The sequence below is a fragment of the Hibiscus syriacus genome, unplaced genomic scaffold (genome assembly GCF_006381635.1).
Source record: "Hibiscus syriacus cultivar Baekdansim isolate YM2019G1 unplaced genomic scaffold, ASM638163v2 tig00112226_pilon, whole genome shotgun sequence".
NCBI lineage: Eukaryota > Viridiplantae > Streptophyta > Magnoliopsida > Malvales > Malvaceae > Hibiscus > Hibiscus syriacus.
The window spans coordinates 237,436-262,525 of record NW_024063274.1 but is presented as its reverse complement, the minus strand read 5'-3'; the positions used below and the strand labels follow the sequence as shown (position 1 = coordinate 262,525).

At 35.4% G+C, this 25,090-nt stretch overlaps 2 pseudogenes; one reads left to right on the top strand and one right to left on the bottom strand.

Annotated features, from left to right (window-relative positions):
• Positions 1-122: 122 nt before the first annotated feature.
• Positions 123-3,179, top strand: LOC120176079 (annotated as a pseudogene).
• Positions 3,180-15,748: 12,569 nt separating this feature from the next.
• On the bottom strand, positions 15,749-16,914 carry LOC120176078 (annotated as a pseudogene).
• Positions 16,915-25,090: the final 8,176 nt, after the last annotated feature.

The following is a 25,090-nucleotide window of genomic DNA, read 5'->3' as shown; positions in this document are numbered from 1 at the left end:
TGAATTAACAGACGCCTAAAATATATTGTTCTACTTTCACCACTACCACAGAGTCCATCTCCTCTTCTTCACTTTTTCTTGTTCATTGTTTCTCTCTTCAGCTTCTTTCTTCAAATCCTACCATGGTTTTTATTGGAGAGGCTGCTCTTTCTAAGCAAGTGTACAAGCAGCTCAAGGAGTGGAAACCCATATTGCCCGATATCAAAGCTGTGTTGAACCATGCAGAGGAGAAGCAGATCAAGGACGAGGGTGTGAAGAGTTGGTTGGAAGATCTCCAAGACTTGGCTTATGATGCGGATGACATCTTGGACGAGTTTGCTTATGAACAGTTACGTCTCAAGCTCCACAAAACTCAGGCTCAGGCCACCACTAGTAAGGTACGGAAACTCCTTCCTACCTGTTCTACCGGTACTGATTTCACTCCATCGTCATTTCTATTTAAAAATGCCATGATTCCCAAGATGAAAGAGATCACCACTAGACTCAACAGTCTGGCTACACGAAGAAGTAGTTTGGGGTTGAGTGAGATCTTGCCTCAAGCTGCAAGCTCCGATCGAAAGAAACCGGCCAGGCTTCAACCTACTTCCCTGGTGGTGGTGGATGGAGCTGTGGAGTGTGTCGGCAAAGACAACGAGAAGCAAGAAATGCTAGATTTGCTCAAAACTAATAGCTCCAATGGAGTTTCAGTCCTTTCCATTGTTTGTATGGGAGGGATGGGGAAAACAACTCTTGCTCAGCTTGTCTACAATGATGCCAGAACTGCGGACTCTTTTGATCACAAGGCATGGGTATGTGTTTCCGATGACTTTGATGCTGCCAAAATAACCAAGACTATTTTAAGATCGATCGATCCTTCTCACCTGATGAGAATGACTTGAATTTACTTCAAGTCAAGTTGAAGGAGAAGTTATCTGGAAAAAACTTATTGTTTTAGATAACCTTTGGAATGAGAGTTATGATGATTGGACCATCTTACGGTCTCCCTTTGGAGCAATGACCAAGATTATCGTAACTACTCGCCTTCAAAATGTTTCAGTTAATGTGGATCCGATTAAAGCTTTTCACTTGGATAAACTATCACAGGAAGACTGTTTGTCCATATTCTGCCAGCATGCATTAAGAGAGATAAATTTCGATGAACATCTCCAATTTAAACAAGTTGGAGAGAACATAGTGAGAAGGTGTAATGGCTGACCTTTAGCAGCAACAGCCAAGGGAAGCTTCTTACGTACAACCAAGAATCTTGATGAATGGGAAAGAACATATGAGAGCGAGATATGGGACTTATCAGAAGATAAATGTGGCATAATTCCTGCACTGCGATTAAGTTACCATCACCTTCCTTCTCACTTGAAACGCTGCTTTGCATACTGCTCCATATTTCCAAAAGATTACGAATTCGAAGAAGAGGAGATAATCTTGTTACGGAGTGCAGAAGGGTTCTTGCAACATAAAGCTAAACATCACATTAAAGATCTTGGAAACCGTTATTTTCAAGATCTAGTCTCAAGGTCATTTTTTCAGATATCTAATAAAGATGAATCACGGTACTTAATGCACGATCTTATCAATGATTTGGCTAAGTTAGTTGCAGGAGATGTATTTTGCAGACTGGAGGACAATAAGCAACAGATGGTTTCACATCGTTCTCGTCATTCTTCTAATATTGTCAGTCAGTATGACACGGTGAAGAAGTTTGAAGCATTTGATCAAGTAAATTCTTTGCGTACTTTTCTACCGTTAAAGCAAGTTCGTTGGTGGTGTTTTGATTATTTGACTAATGTTGTCTTGGTTGAATTATTGCCGAGACTTCGCTTCTTAAGGGTGCTTTCTTTGTGCAGATATGAAATTGCTGAGTTGCCTGAAAATTTCGAAAATTTAAAGCATCTACGCTTCTTGATTCTTTCCTGTACTCAAATCAAATGTTTACCTGATTCTTTATGTACTCTTTATCATTTGGAAACTTTATTATTAAAAAAATGTTCCAGGCTTCAAAAATTACCCTCGAATATGGAAAATCTTGTTAACTTGCATATTAGAGGTGTGGACTCAATAGAAAGATGCCTTTAGGAATTGGTTAGATTAATCTAACCAATCTTCAAAGATTATATAGTTTTATTATAGGCGAAGGTGATGGACATCGCATTGGAGAATTGAAGAATTTGTCGAATCTCAGAGGTGACTTTTGTCTTTCTGGGTTAGAAAATGTTAATGATCAAGAAGCAAGGGAAGCAAGGTTGAATGAGAAATCAGGGATCATGCATTGCAATGGAGTGAAGACTTTAAGAAGCCTACTAGGAAGAATGAAGTTGAAGAACGAGTGTTAGACTCTCTTCATCCTCCGAAAAAGCTCGAGCAACTCGTCATTGAGAATTTCGGTGGTGCAAAATTCCCCACTTGGATAGCAGATTCTTCCTTCAAGTATTTGTTGTCTTTGAAGCTATTTGGCTGTAAAAACTGCAAATCACTACCACCGATTTGGAAGGTTGTCATCCTTAAAAGATCTTTCGATTGCTGGTGTGGATGAGGTGCACAAGATTGGTGTTGAGTTGTTTGGAGAAGATCAATCAATTGCATTTGCATCTTTAGAGACTTTGTCTTTTGAGAGTCTACCAAACTGGAAGGAGTGGGACGCTTGTGAAGGTGATGAGCAGGTTTCAAAGTTTCTCAGCCTTCGTGAGCTTTCGATCAGACAATGTCCTCAATTGTTGGGAAGGTTGCCAACCCGTCTTCAGTCCTTGCAGAAACTTGAAATCGAAGAGTGCAGGAGGTTAGTAGTTTCAATTTCAAGTTTTTCATCAATGCGTGAATTAAGCGTCAAAGGGTGTGAAGAATTGGTGGATGAATGCTCATCTGCGCCCATGGCAGAAGTTAGCTCTCTGCAAAGTGTGAATCTTTCAAGCATTTCAAAGTTTAGTATTGCAGACGCGAAGAGAATGTTGAGGTTTGCAAACTCCAAATACTTAAGATCTAATGATTCCAATTTGCTACCAAAAGTGGCGCATGCTTTCACATTCATTACAAGAATGATACTAGAAAGATGTCCAAGCTTGGTTTGTTTTACAGAGAGTAACTTCCCCACTGCTCTAAAAGAACTGATGATTTCGAGTTGTGATAATTTACAATATTTGTTTGATGAGAGTATGAGCAGTAACGTTTGCCTTCTTGAGCACTTATAAATTAGTAGGTGCCAGTCTCTAATATGGTTATCACAGGGGGTGATACATGCAATTGGCTTCAAACTCTACAAATTTGGGTGTGTCCAAAGCTGAGCAGCTTATTTCTCAACGCCAAGTTACCCGTAATGCTTAAAAATCTAGATATTTGGGAGTGTCTGGTGTTGGAATCCATAGCCCAAGACTTCCGTGAAACCATTGATCTCGAAATTATTAAAATTCGGGGTGCTCAAAATACTAAATCTTTACCAAGAGGATTAAACAATCTCAGCCATCTCCAAGAGATCACTTTATGGGGTTCAAATCTGATGGTTTGTGAGTTTCCCCTCACAAAGCTCAGGGTTTTCACAATCGGCAGTTGTAAAAATGTTGGAGCCCTTCCGAAGTGCATGAAGAACTTCACCTCCCTTGAGAAGTTAGTGGTGTGGGAGTGTTCGGCTGACATATCCTTTCCAGGAGAGGGTTTCCCCACCAACCTGGCATCACTTGAAATCTCAGGTGCACCCAAAATATATAGCTCACCTGTTGAATGGGGATTCCTTAAACTCACCTCCCTTAAACGACTAGTAATCAGCGGTGAACAATGCTCAAATGTGGTGTCGTTTCCAGATGAAAGGATGGGAATGGCGCTGCCTCCTTCGCTCACCTCTATCTGGATTTCGAATTTAAAGAATCTGGAATTCATGTGCTCCAAGGGCTTTCAACATCTCACCTCTCTTGAATTATTGAAAATCAGAGATTGTCCTAAGCTCACATCTCTTCGGGATAAACACACGCTACTCTCACTTGGGCAGTCAGTTATTAAAAATTGTCCACTGCTAAAGGAAGAGTGCATGAGAGTTAAAGGACGTGAATGGTCCAGGATTTCCCACATACCAAGCGTTTACATTGATAGTAAAGATTTCATCCCCAAGGGACTTGATTGAAAATAAAGCTGCAAAATATGGTTTTGATTTCTCCACGCTCAAACCACAGGTGTGAAACCATTTTAGACATTAGCCCTTTTTTCTTTTATGGATATATCAGACTATCCTTGGAACAAGATGATAATAGGCTTATGTGAATTTTGCAGGCGTTGAACAAGATGATAAAGACTGCACATGGTAGCATATTGGTATTGCAGGTACTAGTTGCTTCTCTCAAGTATTATCCATTGATGTTTAAGAGATGCTAGTAGGTAGGATGTGCACTTTCGTTTCCCACATTTTAAGATTGAAAAAAAAAATGTTAGTTGTGGCCAGGTATTTACCAGATTGTTGATCATTATCGCCTGCTAAAGTAGCTTACTTTGGAACTTTATATGTAGAAAGAGACTCCTTCGTATAAAACTCCCATTGAAATTATCTCTTGGATTTAGGGTTTGATTTTATATTACCATCACGCAACGGAGAGTACTTGCATTATTTGTAAGACCTCGATCCCAATAATTATACTGAGTTTCACTTTTATGGTTGAATTAGGGCTTAATTTCATTACGTAGTGGAAAGTACTTTCATTATCTGTGGGACTCGTTATTTGATTATAAAGTAGTACATGTTTAATACTATATGAATCCGACACTTCTACCACGCCTATGCCTACTTAAAGTTGGGTCCATTTGGATAGTTCCTTTGCCGGCCATATGCATTCTCTTAGTAGCTAAGGAAGGAATTTCAACCATCCAGTCTTCAATGGCCACAAAGGAAACAAAAACAAGTGAAAACTCACGTTCTGTTCTGATTTAAACTTTGACATCTAAAACATAGTAAAGACGTGTTGTGTTCTTTTTAGCTTTACGTCACATTGGCATAAAGCCTTCTTTAAAACTTCCTTGATTATGCTAAGAGAGTGTACTTAATTGCTTTCTTTAACAAAGTGTCTAATGTAATTTATGATATAATTGTACCAATTCATTGAACCTACTTTATATAACATCATTAACATAAGCAAAAATGCTAAAGGGGATGGCGTCTTGTGTTTCCAAGCGAGATATTTGTGCATATTATATTTTATATAAGAAAATAAGATGAATATTCAATTTATTTTTGATGTATGCATCATCAATAAAATTAAATTTTCTCATATATGTGTGTTTTGTATATGAAATCCAGATCTTACTCGATTTGACTCGATTTAATCTTATATTATCAAGTTATATTTTTAAAATTCAAATTTAGGTTGGACTGAGTTTAGATTTAAGATAAAAAAAATATTTGATTCGACCGGAGATAATAATATAATTATCTTTTATATATTTAGAAATAATTGTAATAATATCACTTTATAATTTTTTCAATTAAATTCTTATTTTACCGAATAAAAATGAGAATATATATGTGGGGTGGGTGTTCGGATTTTACCCCAAAAAACATGTCAAATTCCGAGTGAAGTGGATATTTTTCTCGAGTTGGATTAGATTGCTCGAAAACTCAATCTAACTCGACTCGTGTTTATCTCTAGATACGACTACGCCCAACATCCCTCGATTCTTTGCAAACTATAACACAATTAATAATGTATTCCCTCCGTCCCATAATTTATGTCTGATGATGACTATGCACATAGTTTTAGGTGATATATTTGACCAAAATAAATGACAAAATTATCTTAAAAGATGATTGACAGATTTGTTTTGATAAGTGTAAAAGAGTGGGACATATAAGCGTAAAAAAGAAAATATAAGTATTGTTGTTTGTTTACTTTTCTAATAAGACATTTTGAATGAGATAATTTTAAAAACCAAAAGAGACACATCTAGTGAAACGGATGGAGTAATATATGTGTGTTAATAGAGAAAATAACCTCAGTGACCAAAAATAAATTATAATATACGAATTTAACCAACTTTTTTTGGATTTGCCAAAATGACCAACAAATTCGCAACGCGAATTCCAATTTCGCAACCCATTTTCCAATTTCGCAACGCGAATATGTAAATCGCATTGCGATATTCCAAATTCGCAACGCGAATTTAATTTCACAACAGGTTTTAGTTTCGCAACACAAATATTTTGGGTATATAACAACGCAGCAGCAGCTTCTCATAACCTAAATCCCTAAATCGCAACTCATTCCATCTCCATCTATCACTCTCTCCGGCGACATCCGTTCCTATATCCAACGATATCCTTCCCCATCTCTATTTTTTTTTACATAATTTTATTTCTATATAATTTTTCAATGATTTCTCTCCCAAATTATCAACTATCAACTTAATAAAGCTATGTTTTTCTCTAAGTTAGTGATGATATCTAGTTTATAGCTCGTTTGTTTAGTAAATTAATTTACAATTTTTAGAATGAAATCATCTAATGTTGATCATGTTTGGATAGATTTGTGTTTTGAAGGGTCATGGGAGAATGTTCATGGTGTTTTACAATATGTGCCTTTACCCATGAATCTTCAACTAAAACTGTCATTAAAAAAGTTAACTTATGAAACTCTAATGTTATGTGTTGCAAAGAAATTGAATTTAGAGCCTCTAAGTGGATTTTGCCTATCTTATCTGAGAAAAGGTAAAGTTTATTTGTTAACCGACAATGAAGATGTTGAACGATTCATTGCTTACATTAGTGTTTCACAAGAAGATGATGTTACATTATATGTTGTTGAACCTAGAAGTAGTGAAGTTGGGTCAGTAGCGGGTAGTAATCAACTAAGTTCTTCAACTCAAAATTTAATGGTTCCACCATAATTTCATCACCAAGCAAATTTTGTTTCACCACATTTCCAATACCAAACACAATATCAAACACAATCTCAAAACCCACAACCTTTTCCTAATCCAAATCCCAATCAACTTTCAGCACCAAATTCCAGTTTTCGTATTGATCAGTTAGACGATTATGAGCCAACAAAAAAAATTGTGAGTACTAGTCAGTATTCGAAATTTGATCTTGGTCAATACCCGGACTTTGATCTTGGTCAATAGTCGGATTTTGATGATGTGATGGAAGAAGAAACAGACCTTGCATGTAATGATTTTGATATTGGTCAAAATTCGAATTTTGATAATGAAACAGCCGTCGCCGAGGAAGATGTTGTTGATGATAATGAGGAGGAAGTTACGACTGTGAATGAACATGTTGAACATCCATTCTGTAATTCATATAACCCTGAAGAAGAAGAAGAAGAAGAAGAAGTCCCTGAAGAAAGAAAAAAGAAGAAAATGCCACGGGAGTATAACTGGAATATGCCAGAATTACTTCAGATACCGGAAGAAGAGTTGGTAAAAATATCAGTTGATTGTTACACAAAAGTTATTCGTATCAAGAAAGATGATTGTTTTAATACAAAAGAAGACTTGAAGATAGCTTTGTATACGAAATGTGTGGAAGATGGCTATCAACTAAGAGTTAACAAATCAAGCAAAGATCGTTTCGAAACAAGGTGTATGATTGACAAAAACTGTACGTGGGGTATGATTGCTAAGATGATAAAAGATTGCGAAATGTTTCAAGTTAGGACTTTTATTTATAAACATACATGTTCAAGAACCAAAGTTTTTCCTCACCATAGACAGGCAAACAAAAAGGTGTTGGGTGGTTTTCTGGCCGAGTTAATGTTTTTGAATGGAAGGGTATATCGGGGACATGAAATTATGACTGACATGAATGCTCGGTTCAAGATTAGTATCTCATATTCTCAAGCTTGGAGAGCCAAATATTATGCCTTGGAATTGTTGAGGGGGTCGCCAGAAGCATCGTTTGCCCAACTGCCGGCTTATTGTCACAATTTAAAGCTGAAAAATCCTGGGTCGGTAACTCATATCAAAACAGATAGAGATGGACGCTTTGAGTTGTTGTTTATCGCCATTGGTGTTGTGGTTAGTAAATAATTATAATATTGTTGACTCATTTTTGTTAGATGCATGCATTTCACATTTAAATGATTATATTTCTTGTGTATATGATTTTGTAGATTCGTTCGTTTATTACTTGCATGCGCCCAGTTATTATAGTTGATGGATCACATTTGAAAGGTCGATACCTTGGAGTAAACTTATTAGCAGTAGCCATGGATGCTAACAATGGGATACTGCCAATAGCTTACGGGGTTGGCAAATCTGAAACCTCTGATTCATGGATATGGTTTATGGGGCATCTTAGGGATTGCATAGGTCCTATTAGCAATCTGATAATCATATCCGATAGGGCAAACTCAATTGACAACGCTATTAGAAGGTGTTTCCCAGATGCTTTCATGGACTTTGTGGTGTTCATTTGTACATAAATCTAAAATCAAGGTCTGCTGGTATAAAAAATCACAAATGGACATATTGGAAGGCTGTAAAAGCTTATCGGGAAGTGGATTTTAATAAGCATATACATTGTTTAAGATATGTTTTACCTCAATGTGCTCAAACACTAGAAGATGTCGGGTTTGAAAGATGGTCAAGAGTACATCAACTTGGAGCAATATATAGTTTCATGACGTCTAATAGTGCATAATCAATCAACGCTCTAAGTCGTCATTCCCGAAAATTACCCATTACTATGTTAATGGAGTTTTTTCGAGCCTCTATTCAATAGTGGTACTACAAGAAAAGAAACCATGCAAGTATTATTTCTTTAAATTCGTAACTTATCATATATTTTACTAAGTATTATTTATTTAAATTTACAGGAACATTGGAACGTCAGGTTACACCATGGACTGAAAAAAAGATAACGAAATGTGTTGTGAAGTCAACGTCCTGGAGAGTTGAACCATGTTCAAACACTTTGTTTGAAGTATTGGATAATAACTTAAATGAGCTTGTCGATCTAAATGCAAAGACGTGTAGTTGTAAGAAATGGCAAACATCTGGTTATCCGTGTGGCCATGTTATAAAAGTTGCTCTTCATCTAAACCAAGATGATTCAAGCGCATACGCTATGGATTGCTACACTACAGAAGTATATCGACAGACTTATACCGAGATTGTCTACCCATGTCCACATCCTTCTGAGTGGGACATACCAGATGACTTACAAATAATTTTGCCACCAGTCATGGACAGCAGGCTACCTGGCCGACCAAAAAATCACGATCATATACCGTCTAAGGGTGAAGAGAAGAGGATATCGACATGTAGTCGGTGCAAGGAGAGTGGTCATACAAGGTTGACCTGTGGATCACCAGTGCCATCACAATCATCTTTTCCTCTACCAAAAAATGGATCTTCATCAAAATCCAAAGCTCATATGGTGTCAAGCAAAAGGAAATCAAAATCGCAATCAAAATCAAAATCCCAATCACAACCGGCTTCACCTTTTGGGACTTATTAACTTAGGTGATTTTTAAATGCAAACGTTGTATTATGTGTATTTTATGTGTGAATGCATACATTTTCAGTTAGACATTCATTAGTAACTTGAGTTTGAACATTGATATGATCTGTTCAGTTGTTATCATGTTGGGATTTTCTCGTGTTTGATTGCTTGGATAGTTGTTTTTTTTGCTTCTTCAAGTGTCCTTAGCTTGTATTTATAGCTTGGAATGTGCTTGATGTTGTATATACCTTGATATTGTATGTTGCGATCAACGCGAAAGTCAAATTCGCATCGTGAAATCATCGTTGCGATAGTCAAAATCACAACGCGAAAGTCAAATTCGCAAACCGAAAATCGCGTTGCAAATTTGACTTTCGCGTTGTGAATTTGTACCTTCAACATGTCTTTTTTGCCTTCAAACATAATACAGATTGAATTTTTTAGAAACAACAAATCAACTTTTACAAATCAAGGAAACAAGCAAAAAAATAATTCTTATTTACAAATCAAATTAAACAAATCAACTTTTACAAATCAATTAATCAAAAAATAAATCTTATTTCCTCATCAATTGTAACAAATCAACTTTCAATGTAAAATTCAATTAAACAAAGAAAAAAAGTATACCCCAGACTGTTGTTTATGCACAAATACATTTCACTCAGCTCACTTCAGGATTAACCTGCAGAAACCAAACATTTGCTCAAACAACACTTTCTACACATCTAAAACCAACAAACAGCAAATTACTGAATTCTAGGTACTTAACCAAATATTTTTAAACCAATTAAAGAGTATATATGTTAACAACACTTGCTCAAACTTACCAATTGTTTATGTACAACTTTCAGCACGCGGATGCAGATAGGCAATTTCTCGAATATATCGATCTGGCCATATAATGCCGAAACCACAAGCCTACTGCAGCTCTATCTCTATCTGTGGGAGGTAGATATTGTATACTTCCTATCGTCAAACGTTCCAAGCACAAGAATACGAGAGGACCACAATCCCCTCTGGCTCCTTGCATTTATTGTGGCGCAGTCTCGTCTCTGATCATAGTAATTTTGAACTTCTTTGGCTTCTTGTTTCCAGATTTTGTCCAATAATCAATCACATTCAAGAATTTAGCCAAATGATCGCTCCATCTCTTTGTAATAATATCTCTCAAATCAGACAATGGTATGTAATTCAACATGCTGTCATATACCACTGTCTTCAGGGATGGGAGCTGAAGCTCGACGAGAAGCTAGACGAGAAGCCAATGACGCTTTTCCAAAATAAGGATAAACACCTACAATCATAAATAATTGCGCACATCAAATAAAATTTATGAAAACATTTAAAATATTCAAAAAATAAATACTAACCTTATCGACCTCCCACCACGCAGGATAAAGTTTAGCTTTTCCATTAGCCAACTTATATGAAGCATCTTTCTGATCCTTCAAGTGAGTTGCGTGAAAAGACGTCGGCATAATAGTCCATCGAATACCTCTTTTCTTCAATTTCCTTATTATTAGAAGACGTGACACCCATGCATCAATATGCTGTTTTATAAGAAAATAAATATATTAGTGAATTTATTAATAATTTAAAAAAAATTAATCAAAATGCAATATAAGAAGAATATAATACTTAGCCCCCTTCGAGGTAGCCATTATCTTCAACCCCTAATAAAATACCCTACCAAGATCGATCAAGAAACAAATGAATAGCATCGTCGATTTGGCATAGGTCAGAATAACACCCTTGCTCCGCTCATGTAGATAAAAATCAACTGCGGTCTTAGCCCAAAGGGTATTATCCGTAATTGTGTCCGGTAGTGTTTCCATCTCCTGTTGAGGAATGGTACTGGCCGGTAACTCATATGAAAGCCAACACGCATCCATCATATCGGGCACGGGAGGTGGTTTATCAATATGTCGACATATGACGCCAAATGAATCGGGCTCTTGAACGACGGACGGGACCACCTGAACGATGACAGTGGCCTCTTGAACAGGGGCCTCTTGAACGATAGGAGACGCCTCTTGAATGATGATAGGTGCATCGGGCTTATTCTTACGGAGTCTTGGCACTAGTGGGGTGAACGGAGACGTAACGGCACGTGCACGACGTCTAAAGCGTGAACCCCGTCGTGCAAGAAAAACCCAACGTAAAGCATCTACCTTAACGGGCCGCTAAAAATAAATTAATATATAAATAAATAAATAAATAAATAAATAATACCGAAAAAAAGTTATTTGTATTTTTAGTATAGTATTAAACAAATTTACCTCATTGCGTAGAGTATTAACCTCATTCTGCAACAATGAAACAATCTCGCGTAGAGCGGCAACCTCATTACGTAAGGTAGATACCTCACCGCGTAGCGCACCATTGTCATCGCGTAAAAAATCCACCTCACCATGTAAAGATCAAACCTCATCACACCATGCACCATTATCTTCACGTAAAGCACCGACCTCATGACGTAAAGCACCGACCTCATCACGTAATTCCCCTAACTCATCCTGTGGAGGTGGAGAACAGGGAGATGGAGATAGACGGAGCCTCTTTGTCGGTCGCCTATCATGAGGTGATGGTGGAGAAGAGGCTCGATGATGTGATGGAATAGGTGATGGTGGAGGTGGAGAAGAGGCTCGACCAGGTGATGGCTCCGGGTGTCGAGCTATAGAATCGGCCCGATGGGGTGATGGCTCTCAAAGTGGGGGGTGCTCATCATCCGTCCCATCAAAAAACCGCTTACTAGCTTGCCACCAATCAGTGGCAAGCTCAGCATCTGAGGGTGTCAGCCTCTGTAATGGGTAGTTGGCCTCCTAACAATATAAAAGCTCAAACAAAGTTAAACGTGTACTAGTAATAACTTGTTTATATATGGTAGTATTTGTGTGTTAACTTACATCATTAATCGTCGTATATGGGAGTAAGTCTTCCCAATCCAACATGCGTTTCCTCTTCTAGGTAATAGCCCTAGGAATATCATTTGATCTTTTTATCGCATATGTCCGCATACTAGGGAAAGCCTCAAATATCCAAATCTACAAACAATATAATACACAAACATTAATAATTGTTAAATAATTAATTATAATTTTGGAAACATTATATAGAAATTCTTACCTTAAAAGCCCAAGTAAAGCCTGTCAAAGTGTATTTAGAACCATCGCCCCGCAAAATTTTTCGGTCCTCGGAGGCAGACGACAACTTCTTCCAGGTAGCTTTCCATATATATGAACCCCACGGAAACAGGTTCCACGCATTTAGGTCCTCTACCAATAATATTAGGTCCTCGGAGATTGGTTGTCTGCCCTCTTTGCCTAAAAAGTCAGCATGCAAAAGTAGTAAATGGCATACTCGGACAACATCATGGTCATCCATCCGAGTAAAACCATCTTTATCAAATAATCTCTTTAAGTCGTCGACATGTATACTCGGCTTCGACTTTGCCAGCTCAGGAAAAACCCGATATAACCATGATGGGCGGGCAATATGACTAGTGTACCGACCTACATCATCGTGTCTGAAGCGTAGACCGATGATTAAGCAAAACTCCTCCCACCCAAAACAAGTATACGCCGGTGCCGGAGGAAAATGAAACTATATCTCTTCATCACCACGTTGTACCCCCTCGGGTAGATCGTTAGTCATGGTCTGAAGAAACAAATGTGTCAACATAGCATCTCCACCCGGATGTTTACTTTCAGCCATAGCCCGAAGCAAGTATCCTCAAACAATTTTCTTTTTAGAGGTGTAAGCGTCGACGCAATTTTAGTGGCTATGCTTAATTTATTCCTTAGGGTCAATTGAACCGAAAAAAATTTATACAAAAATAATAAACATACCAAGTTAGATATACCAAAAACTACAAATTATACACTACAAACAGACATGATATTAAACAGTGAAAACAAAGCCAAATATGTTTCAAACTAGCACGGTATTCGCCCAAGTCATTATTCCATCATAGTTCACAAAATGCATCAGATAACATTCTAGAAGTAAGCACTTATATAAACATTTAAAAGGACAACATATATGTTTAATGCAGGTTCAAGGACAACATAAAGAGTAGTAGTTTATTCTTGAAACTTAAATTAGCAACACTGTGAAGTTAGTATTTGTCTTTGTTTTTTGGTTGAAGTAATACAATTTATTCAAGTTTCAATTTGGCGAATAAAAGAAGTTTCTGAAACTTAAATTCGCAACACGAAAATGAAAATCGCAACGCGATTTTAGTTTCGCGTTGCGATTTTCATTTTTGTGTTGCGAATTTGGTGTTGCGATTTAGGGTTTCTTCAACAAAAAGACAAATACTAACTTCACAAGGTTAAAGACTAAATAGTTTAGCAGTATTGGCAGCAACCGAATGAATTTAACAATCTCAGTGAAATGGTAAATCTAATAATAATACAAAAATTTCAAAATAAAAATAAGAGATTAAAAAAACTAACCCTCAGTGGTTGATTTTCCATTTCTGACTATGAATGGTTGTGAGGGTTGATCTGAGAGATGGAGATAGACGGATTTCATCGGAAATGGGGACGAATTTCGTTGGAGATGGGGATGGATGTCGCCGTAGAGAGTGAGAGATTGAGATGGGACTGAGTTGTGCTTTAGGGTTTTAGGTTAGAGATAATTTGCGATAATACTATTTACATTTGTGTTGCGAAATTAATATTGTGTTTCGCGTAAAAACATTTGACTTTCGCGTTGCGAATTTGACTATCGCGTTGCGAATTTGACTTTCGCGTTGAGAATTTGACTATCACGTTGCGAATTTGGAATATCACAACGCGAATTTAGAATATCGCAATGCGATTTACATATTCGCGTTGCGAAATTGGAAACTGGGTTGCGAAATTAGAATTTGCGTTGCGAATTTGTTGGTCATTTTGACAAATCCAAAAAAAAGTTGATTAAATTCGTATATTATAATTTATTTTTGGTCACTGAGGTTATTTTCTCGTGTTAATATTACTTCATTCATTTAACACACGTGCTACTCATGGCTTCAATTATAGAAATTTAAAGCACGCAAATTAACAATTACTTTGTCTTCCTTACGATGAAAACGCATCAATGTCACTTTCTTAGTAGTGCTAACCCTTTCTTTGGACGAATTAATTACCATGTTTAACCAATGGAAAACGACAACAGAAAAAGTAACCTTCTCATGCAGTGCAGAAAAAGCAATTTAAAAAGGAAGTAGAGAATCTCTTGAATATCACCATAGTAGTATCCTTCTTTCTTCCCCTCCTCTATATATTAACTCAATGTCACCGTGTTGAAATGTTCAGCCAGGCGTTGAGTTTTTCTAATTTGAAACCCTAAAATGGCAACGAAGAAGCAGATGAAAACCCAGTTTTCTATTCCTAACACCCTTCATTTGCTTGCTGGAATATCATTCGCCTGCAGTTTTTTTTGCTCAGATATTCCTTCTATATGTTCATCAATGAAGCAGTCTCTTTTAATCTCTCTCCCCTGTATTTGGTCTTCATTTTCCGACCCTAAGTGCTTGTTTGTAGTTGTTAATGTTATTGTCATCTTCCTTGTTGGTGAGTCCGGGGTTGCCGGTTCAAAGAAACCTCCTGTGGCTCGCGATGTCTACGACGAATACATCAAACGGAGTCATGGCCGGGTTACATGTGAAGGAAAAGGGTTGTTGGTGAATCCAGGGTTTTTGGATTTGAATGAAGCTAAAAGGATGGATTGTAAAGAAGAAAAAGGGTTGTTGGAAGTAAAGGAAGTGATTACATGCGAGTCCGAATTGCCGGAGAAAGCATCATGGGAAGATATTGCAGAAGAAAATGAAAGGGAGATTGTTGAAGAAGAAACATATGAAATAGCAGAAGAGATTAATGGAAGGGAGATTGTTGAAGAAGAAACATATGAAATTGCAGAACTGACTAATGGAAGGGAGATTGTTGAAGATGAACAAGTGGTTGAATTGCCTGCCGAGGAACTTAATAAAAGAGTTGAAGATTTCATTGCTAGGGTTAATAAACAAAGGTGGATGGAAATTCAATTACCTGTGTTGTAAGGAAAAATTATTATTATTATTATTATTATTATTATTATTATTATTATATATAATGCCTAGGAACAAAACCCGAACTTGAATAACCCGATCCTTGGATAGGTCTATATGACGGAAAAGAGAGGCTCTCAAGAACTATTCCACTTTCTCATTCATAAATTCAGATCAGTGTACATTTCCTTAATGGAAGATTACACCGTATAAAATTTAAACGATTTAGTGTGTAGTATACAGAGCGAATTACTTGTACAACTTGTCAAGACAATGCAGGAGGGACCTGATTTTCGGCTGGGATTTCATCGAATTCTGAAAGGATTGCCCTGAATTCGTCCCTGCTCATCAATGGCTTCACGGTTGTTCCTTATGTGGTTCAACGCAATCTCGCAAGCTCTGTCTGATAACCTCTTCACAGCGGCGTTGATATCTTCTGCAATCTTTTCCGACATTGAGTTTCTTGCAATCATTCTTATAATGACATCTGCACTCAGGGCTGATGAGTCCATATGGGACCACGGACCGATTTCAGACATTCCGAACGTCACCACAATCTGCAAAGAGATTGATCCAGTGTTGTTAACTGGATCAAATGGTTCCTAGGGAACTCATGGCATAGGGCTAAACCAGAGATATGCAGGTAATCAGACAAAAGGGACTCGGCCTATAAGCTTAACACAAGCACCGACAACTAGGCTGCCCACACTGTGGTGATTGAGCATTGTATTTGAAGAAATAAGAAGGCACCATGTTATGAAAATCTATGCTTATAATCCTTCGTGCACCAACAACTAGGCTTCCCACTCACCCACATATAGCATGGCCAACCTCGTAGTATGCAACTAAGCTTTTGCTTTTTCCATCCGTCATAACTGTTCCCTCCATTCCGGCCACAATCCTATCAATTGAATCATCAATTTCTTTAGATGAAATAGCAGTCTTGCCACATCGGCCAGCCAATATAGCAGCTTCGTTTAAGATCTGCTCCACTAAAACCAGGTGTTCTCATGGCTATAACATCAAATGATACATCAGCATCAAACTTCTTTTTGCTACCATGAACCTTTAGTATCTCTGTTTTCCCTCTGATATCCGGGACATCAACGGTGACCTGCATTGAAGCATCATGTTGAAACTTTGTCGTCCAACAGCATCAATTTCATCCACAAAGACAACAATACAAGGGGCATTTTCCTTGGCCTTCTTGAGAAGATCACGAACTCGAGAGGGCACTGACACCAACAACCATTTCAACGAACTCGAGAGGCATTTTCCTTGGCCCTTCTTTCTTCATGCTGCTTAGGTTTTAAACATGCCTTTACAAGGACACCGTTTGATCTCCTACCCGACAAAGAGAGATGCTGGGGGTAAATACAATATGCTTTCCGTAGAAGTGTCTACTCAACTTTGATTTTGTTCTGTGGGCAGACAGACCATTCCCTAGCAGGCAAGCTGATGAAGCTGCCATCTGCACTATAGACGAAAGCCCGAGGTTACAAAAACGCTCACATTATACAACTATTTAAGTCCATAAGCGCAACTGAGTATGACTCGAATTTTTAGTTCGAAAAATAAAGGAGCAAAAACAACTACCTTGTTACAATCTGAAAGCTAAACAGACTCGGTTTAACTATCCACACAATAAGATGATGAGAATAACGGTGAAGAGTATCAAGAATGTAATACTATCACCCAGGGCAAGTTCACTTCGGCTAATTATCAACCACCACAGGAATAGAACAGAAAAGCAATAGAAAAACAATAAGGTCTAATTGTGAATTTCATCCCTCTACTTCATGAAATCTGAGACCTTTAGTCCAATTAAATTGTTGAGCTGAAAAATCAGCAATTTAACATTTATATGCACGAAATTAAAAAATCAACGATTTATAAACAACAAATCTGCGAAAATCAACAGTTCAAGTTCACGTGTTTCAACGTCGAGTGACCATTTTGTAAAAAACGATAACATTAGTGACCTGTTTATGGCTTATTAAATATCAGTGGTGAAAACAAACACTACGCCAAACATAAGTGACCATTGGCGCGGTTTACCCTACAATTTATTATTATTATTGTGGAACCTAGGCTAGACAGACGAGTTGGGAATATCAAAGTATATAAAGACATTTCATGGTACTCGATGAGGAGTTTTCTATTTGTTTTTCCCCCCTTCATCTTGGAACTAAGTTTTGTATTGTTTTGAATTTCGTCCTTTTATATGGAAGTAGCCTTCGAATTACTCTGAGATTTGAAATAATTCCAAATGAATATAGACAATGGGCTTATTGGGGCATGTTATTCGTTGGGTTTCACACTTTTTGTTTTGAAGTCATTTATGATTGCTTTATTATATAAATTATTTACATTATGGTACAAAATTATATGATCGTCTAACTCTACGAGAAAAAATATTGACCCTAAACCTATGATTATGAGAAAAAATATCGGTAATAACTAATAACACAGTTTATACAAAGTTCTTAACCTTGTAGTCGTGAGATCGTGTCACACGGTCGGCAATTCATAATTGCCTGAGATCTTCCACGGAAGTTACTCTCAACCTAGTGTTGGGGGCAGCCTACTACCCTACCTCCCCTTTACCTCATTACATATGGGAATAGGATCAACTAATTTTACAGTTTATACAAGCCATTCCATTAAGAGCTGGTTATTTTAAAACTTTACGAGTTAGTGCAGTTCATCTCGTGCAATGCCTTAGATGGGGCCTTTTCACTATATAATGAATATTTGATTTAGGGTTTAGGGTTTAAGATTTATCCAGATGTATATGGGAGTTTTATGATTTTATCCATGTTTGCACAGAGCTTACAAAGGATCATACTTATGTGATGGTACGTCGTTCCTATTAAAAGTGGCACACATAAAAATCGTATCATGAATTTATTATTGTTTTACAAAGATTATAAAGGATTAGACTTCCATCATTGTTTTAAATATCTTAATCATTGTGTTATATTAGGAGATGAATTTATAATATTTTAAAAGAAAAATTATTTATAAAGAATTAAAAATCGAAAACATACTATTAATAAAAGATACAGGGGCATCACTACAAGATTAACAAAGTAGAATATTAGAATGGCATTAGCAATGCAACTGTTTCTCATCTTTCTTCGATCCCTGGCCTTCATTCTCCTCGTTAATTATCTTAAAACTTGGCAACAATGGTAATCTTCCCTCTATCCGATGTACCAAGGGGGAATGGATAAGAGTATTAGCTCTTTTTAAAATTTTTAATTTTTTAGATATTTTTGTATTTTTGATTAAAAACTTTTTTTTATTCTGTAACACTATAGACCAGTACGATACTCAATCCACCGATTTAAGGTGCTACACGGAACCACTGAAGTGGCTGGCCATCTTTTTCTTAATTTCCTTAAATATAAAGCAACTATAAAATAAACTGAAGAACAAATAAAATCTTTACACTAAGGAGCACCAAATTTAAAATATGTACTCTTTACAAAAAAGAATACAAACCGCTCTACTGAAACTACAATTCAACTGGACAATAAAGTTTATAAATATATATGTCATTTCAAAAATGCTGAGACATACTCTGAATCAGCACTGGTCTGAACTGGATTTTGGTCTATCTACTGCTCCTCACCTGCTAGATCTACTGACCTGCCCACAGAAACAATTTGAAGGCTGAGCTAACTAGCTCAGCGACACACTAATAGCTGAAACATACTAACTGCATATCACTGAAAGGATAGCTATCAAGTTTACGGATATGATATGTTTAGTGAATATCCTTGCGATACTCATTCTCTACGCTATTGTAGACATCATGGTGCGACTGAGGGATAATTACATCTCAGAGCTCACGCACCCCTCTAGTCTACTGGGATATGACCCCCGATATTCTACATCGGACACCATATCTCTAACCAACTCACCCTTGCAAGTGTCAGACCTCGTCCTTAGTTAGTCAGTCTTAAGGTCCTTGCACCCTACCTAAAGATATATCCAGACTGCATCTATACTTTCGACTCCACTACCTTTTCTAAAGGAACTCGAATGTCCGAATCATTTCCTTGGCATCAAACAATGCTAGTCTTATTTGTCCCTAATTATTTGTTTTCTACGTTTGAATTAAACATCAATTATGTTCTCACTTATAGTCTTATTTGATGATATAATGAAGTGTTGGGGTACCTTATGTCTAAATCCCAAAAAAACAGACCTTTTTGCCTAAAACATATTAAAGTATCGATATTAACCCAAGAGTATTGATATTCCTGTAAAAGTTTCGATACTTTATATAAGTATCGATACTTTTAAACATTATGTTCTGCCTAGTTTCGATACTTTCAGGGAGTTTCGAAACTATGACCCAAAGTTTCGAAACTCTTAAAATAGTTTCGATACTCCTACCCAGAAAACATGATTTTACCCATAAACGAAGAACAAGTATCGATACTAACCATACATTATCGATACTTTACATGCAGAAGTTATAAAATAAGCATGAAAAAAGTCTATTTCCAACCCAACAGACCTTAGTGAGGTCCCCAAACATTCTTAAAGTCTTATGTGATATTAAAGGAGCATAAATAAAGCTTAGAAACATGTTAAAACATTAAACATAAAATCTACCATGGAAAGCTACTAAACATATTTTATCTCAATTTTCTTGCTAAAACTCCTTTATAATGATTCTACAACTGGTATGGAAAAGCTAATAGTATGTTATCTGATTGCCTTGGCTGATAAAACATATTTCATTATAAAGGTTGGAATCAGATAACATATTCAAGCCTTAGCCTCTGAACTCTCTTCAACCTCTTTGACTATCAAGGTATAAAAATGATTTATTTACTTGACTAAAGGTTGGATAAAACTTAAATACATTCCTTATAACTCAAATCCTTTCCTAAAATGGCTTAAATCACTTGATTCCTTAAAATCCATAAAAACATATTTCATAAATCTTAACAAAAACCTAAGATTAAGAGCTTGAAATGAAGCTTGAGAGAAATAGAATAAGACTCTTACCTTGGTGGATTCAAACTAAGCTTGATCTTGATGAAGTAGAAGAAATGAAGAAAAAGAGTCTGGAGAAAAAGAAAAAGGGAAGATATTTTTGGGGAATGACTCACGTGAAAAATAAGGGAGATAAAGGGTTTTTAACCACTAAAACGAGCTAAGGGTAAACTACACTTTTATTCATTCTCCCTTTAACTCACTTTTAAAAACAATACTATCCTTTAACTATTGGGTCAACCTAAGCCCAATACCTTTTTTGAACTGGTCCAACTATCTTAAAAGGTCTAACTAGCTTTACTTACAGGTTTCGGGTTGACTCAAACTATTGACCAGGGTTTCGGGGTATTACCCACATGTCCCAAGATCAAAACCTGACTCAGATACCACTAAATGTAACACCCTATATCAATATGACACACAGTCGATCGATTGAAGGTACTACACAGAATCACTGAAGTGACTGACCAATTTTTTCTTACTTTCTTTAAATATAAAACAAATGTAAAATAAAATGAAGAATAAATAAAATCTTTACACCGAGGAGCTCCAAATTTAAAATATTTACTCTTTACAAAAAGAATACAAATCGCTCTACTGAAACAACGACTCAACTGGACAATAAAGTTTACAAATATACATGTTGTTTCAAAAATGTTGAGACACACTCTGAATCTGCACTGGTCTGAACAAGGTTTTGGTCTATCTATTGCTTTTCACCTGCTGGATCTACTGACCTGCCCACGGAAACAATCTGAAGGTTGAGCTAACTAGCTAAGCGACACACTAATAGACTAGGCAACTTCCAGTGTCTTCCTCGTGCTGACTGGATCTTCTAGAAGCTGCCACATCAGACCCACGTCATGCCCAGCGTCGTTCCCATGTCTCCAGCTACAATCAAAAAATAAAAAAATAATTGCAAAATGCGTAGTTTTGCTGCCAATTATGGAAAACAAATCACTGCATGAAAATAAACATAACACAATCCAAATTAGTAGTGATATATTCATAAAATGAAAGAATTAACAAGTAAAAAGCATTAATTTAAAATGCTCATCAAAGTTGCTTAAGGTTGGGTTTCCAATGAAAATTCATATATCTGATTTTGGTATTTTAAAATAGTTTATGATCAATGAATTCATCACATCGTCTCTAAATTGAGAGTAATGCTTTTACACTCATATCATAACATTAAACTGTGGTTACAAGGCATGTAACGATCGCATCGTAAAAAACATTTTGATCACTGTGACGCTCCAATCGTGTCTACGATATAAAATCATAGTTATTTTTTGAAAATAAATTATGTTATAACGTCTGAAACGCTCACAAAATCATAATCGTGATACCGCAATAGTAATTTAGTACTATGCTCAAACCACGGGTGCGTAGGCTTGTAAACGAATTGAACGCACACGAACGAATGTATGTTCAAGTTCGTTCATTTAATAAATAAACAAACACGAACATAAACGAATAATTTTTTTTTGTTCATGTTCGTTCATTAAGGAATATAGCTTGTTCATGTTCATTCACTTAAATAATAAACGAACATAAACAAACACGAACGAACGAACATAAACGAACAACACAAACACACACAAAAAATTATTCGAACACAACAAACGAATGTAAAAAAAGTAAACACCAAGAATAACAACTTAAAATTCATTAATATAACCTGCAACTTTAGAGTTAATTTGTTCGAATACGTCAAAAACATACATATATCATAAATAAGCTATATGAATATAATAAAGTTTTAAAGTTAATTTGTTCAACAAAACAATCTTCTTGAAATCCAAACAACTTCAATAATCTTCATAACATATTCAACTTGCCCTCTGTTCGAACATAAATGAACATAAATGAACGAACATAAACGAACATATAATCGAACGTTCACGAACGTAAATGAACGAACGAGTCCTTTGTTCATGTTCGTTCATTTAATTAAACGAACGCAAAATCTTGTTCATGTTCGTTCATTTAATAAATAAACGACATAAACGAACTTTCCGCCGTACGGTTCATGAACGGTTCGCTGAACGTTCAGTTCATTTACAGGTCTACGGGTGCGAAACCAATTTAGACATTGAGTAATTTCATAGCCTTTATTGATGGAATATTTGATTATCCTCAAGAACAAGATGATGAATTGATAATAGCTTATGTAATTTTTGTAGGATTATAACTCCTCGACTTTATTTTATAGGTATTTTTTCTAACACTTTACTTGCATAGTTCTTAGGGTAAACTATGCCTTTAACACATAAACTATTAGTGTTGATCCTTTTTAATACTTATATTTTTATTTTTTTTCAAAATCATGCCTAATGTTTAATTTTCATTTCATTTTAGTATCCCGCCTTTAAAAACTTAACGTCTTTACCATTTAGTACCTAAATGATCAGTTTTCATTCGTTTTAGTACCTAAACTTTCAATTTTTTCAAAATTTAATGTTAAATTTTGAACGGTGTACTAAAATGAAACAAAAAAAAAAACTAAAGTTTTTAACGACATGATACTAAAATGAAATAAAAACTAAACTTTAGGTATTGTTTTGAAAAAATTAAATGTTTAGGTACTACAAAAGAGTCAAAACTGATAGTTTAAATACTAAACGCATAATTTACCCTAGTTCTTATATGATGGATTGATTTCTTATATTATAGTTATAAAAAATATCTCTATTATATATTTAATTTATGGTTATAATTATAAATATTTATTATGTTTGTTTTTTAAAAAATCATTATAATTCTATTTTTTTTTTAAAATAAAACTAATTACTTCTATAGAAAAATGTATGTACATATATTTTTTTTCCTAGAAAGTAACAACTTAAAAAATAAAAAGTACTAGTGAATGACAACTTTGTTTTGATTAGCAAGAATTACGTGGAAAACAAGCTGATGTCTCCCATCCCATGTAATATATGTAATATCCTCTTCATTTCTTACATTATACTGGTCAACCAAGAAACCTATAATACTCCCTTAGAAATAACACATGAAATTGAACTTGACGTGGAGGAATCAAATTACTTCTATATCCCTCAGACCTTGCTTAGATAATAACACGGTTGATGAGGCAAGTTGGCATGATTAATTAAATAGATCTTGAACCAACATGACCTGGGATGGATCGAGGGAGTGCTGGGAACGCGGTCGCGCTCCCTAGAATTTTCAGATTTTCTTATATTTTACATTTTTTTGTATATTTTATTGATTATCTAATTTCGTATTTTCTAAAATTTTTAATATAACCTCTTAAGTTCGTATCTCTTAACGTAAGTTTATGCATCCGTCATGAACATGACACCATGTGAGAAATAAATTGTCTAATTAATAAGATAATACTAAACATCAAATTAAATAACTTTGTGATAGGTCCATTTAATTCTAAAATATTAAAGTTAAGCTAATATAAGAATAGAAAAAAATAATGTATTTATAATTTTACTTTATTTTTTTGCATGTCCTGTTTGGTCTTTTGCATTAGGATGCTTAAAAAAAAGCTTGAAAAGTCAAAGATCGGAGTTAAAAGAAAACAAATCAAAAGGGATGTCGGTTTCCTTCCCGCCGCCAATCCAAGAGATAAGATTAATCTATGAACCGGTTGACTCAAAATTAACTGTGAAATATATTTTTATTTAAATGTAATTATAACATATAATTTTACATTTTAGATTATTTTATACTTTTAGATTCTATATATATTAAAATTTAATACATTTAAATATATACATGTCTTTAATTTAAAATTTTAAAAGAATTATAATAATTTATGTACTATATGAAAAAAACAGTATAAATTGTTGTTTTAAATGTTATGGATTTAAAGAAAATTGTGGTGTTTGTGATAATAAAAGCAAGGGTGATGGCAGAATCAGGGAAATGAATTTTATTAACAAATTGATTAAAAAAAACTCTTGTTTGTTTGCGATTCAGTTGATTACCAATATTTTTTATTTTAATTTTAAATTCAAACTGAAAATCTTTTCCCTATTTTTTAAACATGTTTTGTTCACAATTTTTTTCAAAAATGATATTAATTTCAGGTAAGATATATAATATATTTGGATCGCATATCCGATCCAAAAATTTGGATATCTTATTTTTCGGATCGAATTCGAATCACCAATTTAGCTATCTGAAATTTCGAATCAGGTTGGATCCGATATCCAAATTTTTTAGTTGTTTTCTTTGAATTCTAATATATATATATGTTTTCTTTGACAACCTTTTGGTATTTTAAGAAATAATAAAAATGTTTGTTAGGTTGGGGGTCCAATCGAGACAGCTTTAGCTGCGTCACCATCAACTAACCACTACTATTATAAAATAGTATAATATATGTGTTTAGTATTTAAACTATGATTTTGGTTTGTTTTAATATATAAATATTTATTTTTTTTAAATTATACATAATATTTAGTTTTTATTTTATTTTAGTACGTTATTTTTAAAAATTTAACGGACAGGTTGACGTCGCATAACTCCGATGGATGGACGACCAATCCGAATAGTGGACCACGAGGGAATGACAAATCGACTAACATAGTCCAGTTTCAAGCCCATCGGATGGTGGATCATGGAGATTGAAGGATGAAGAAATCGAAGAGTCT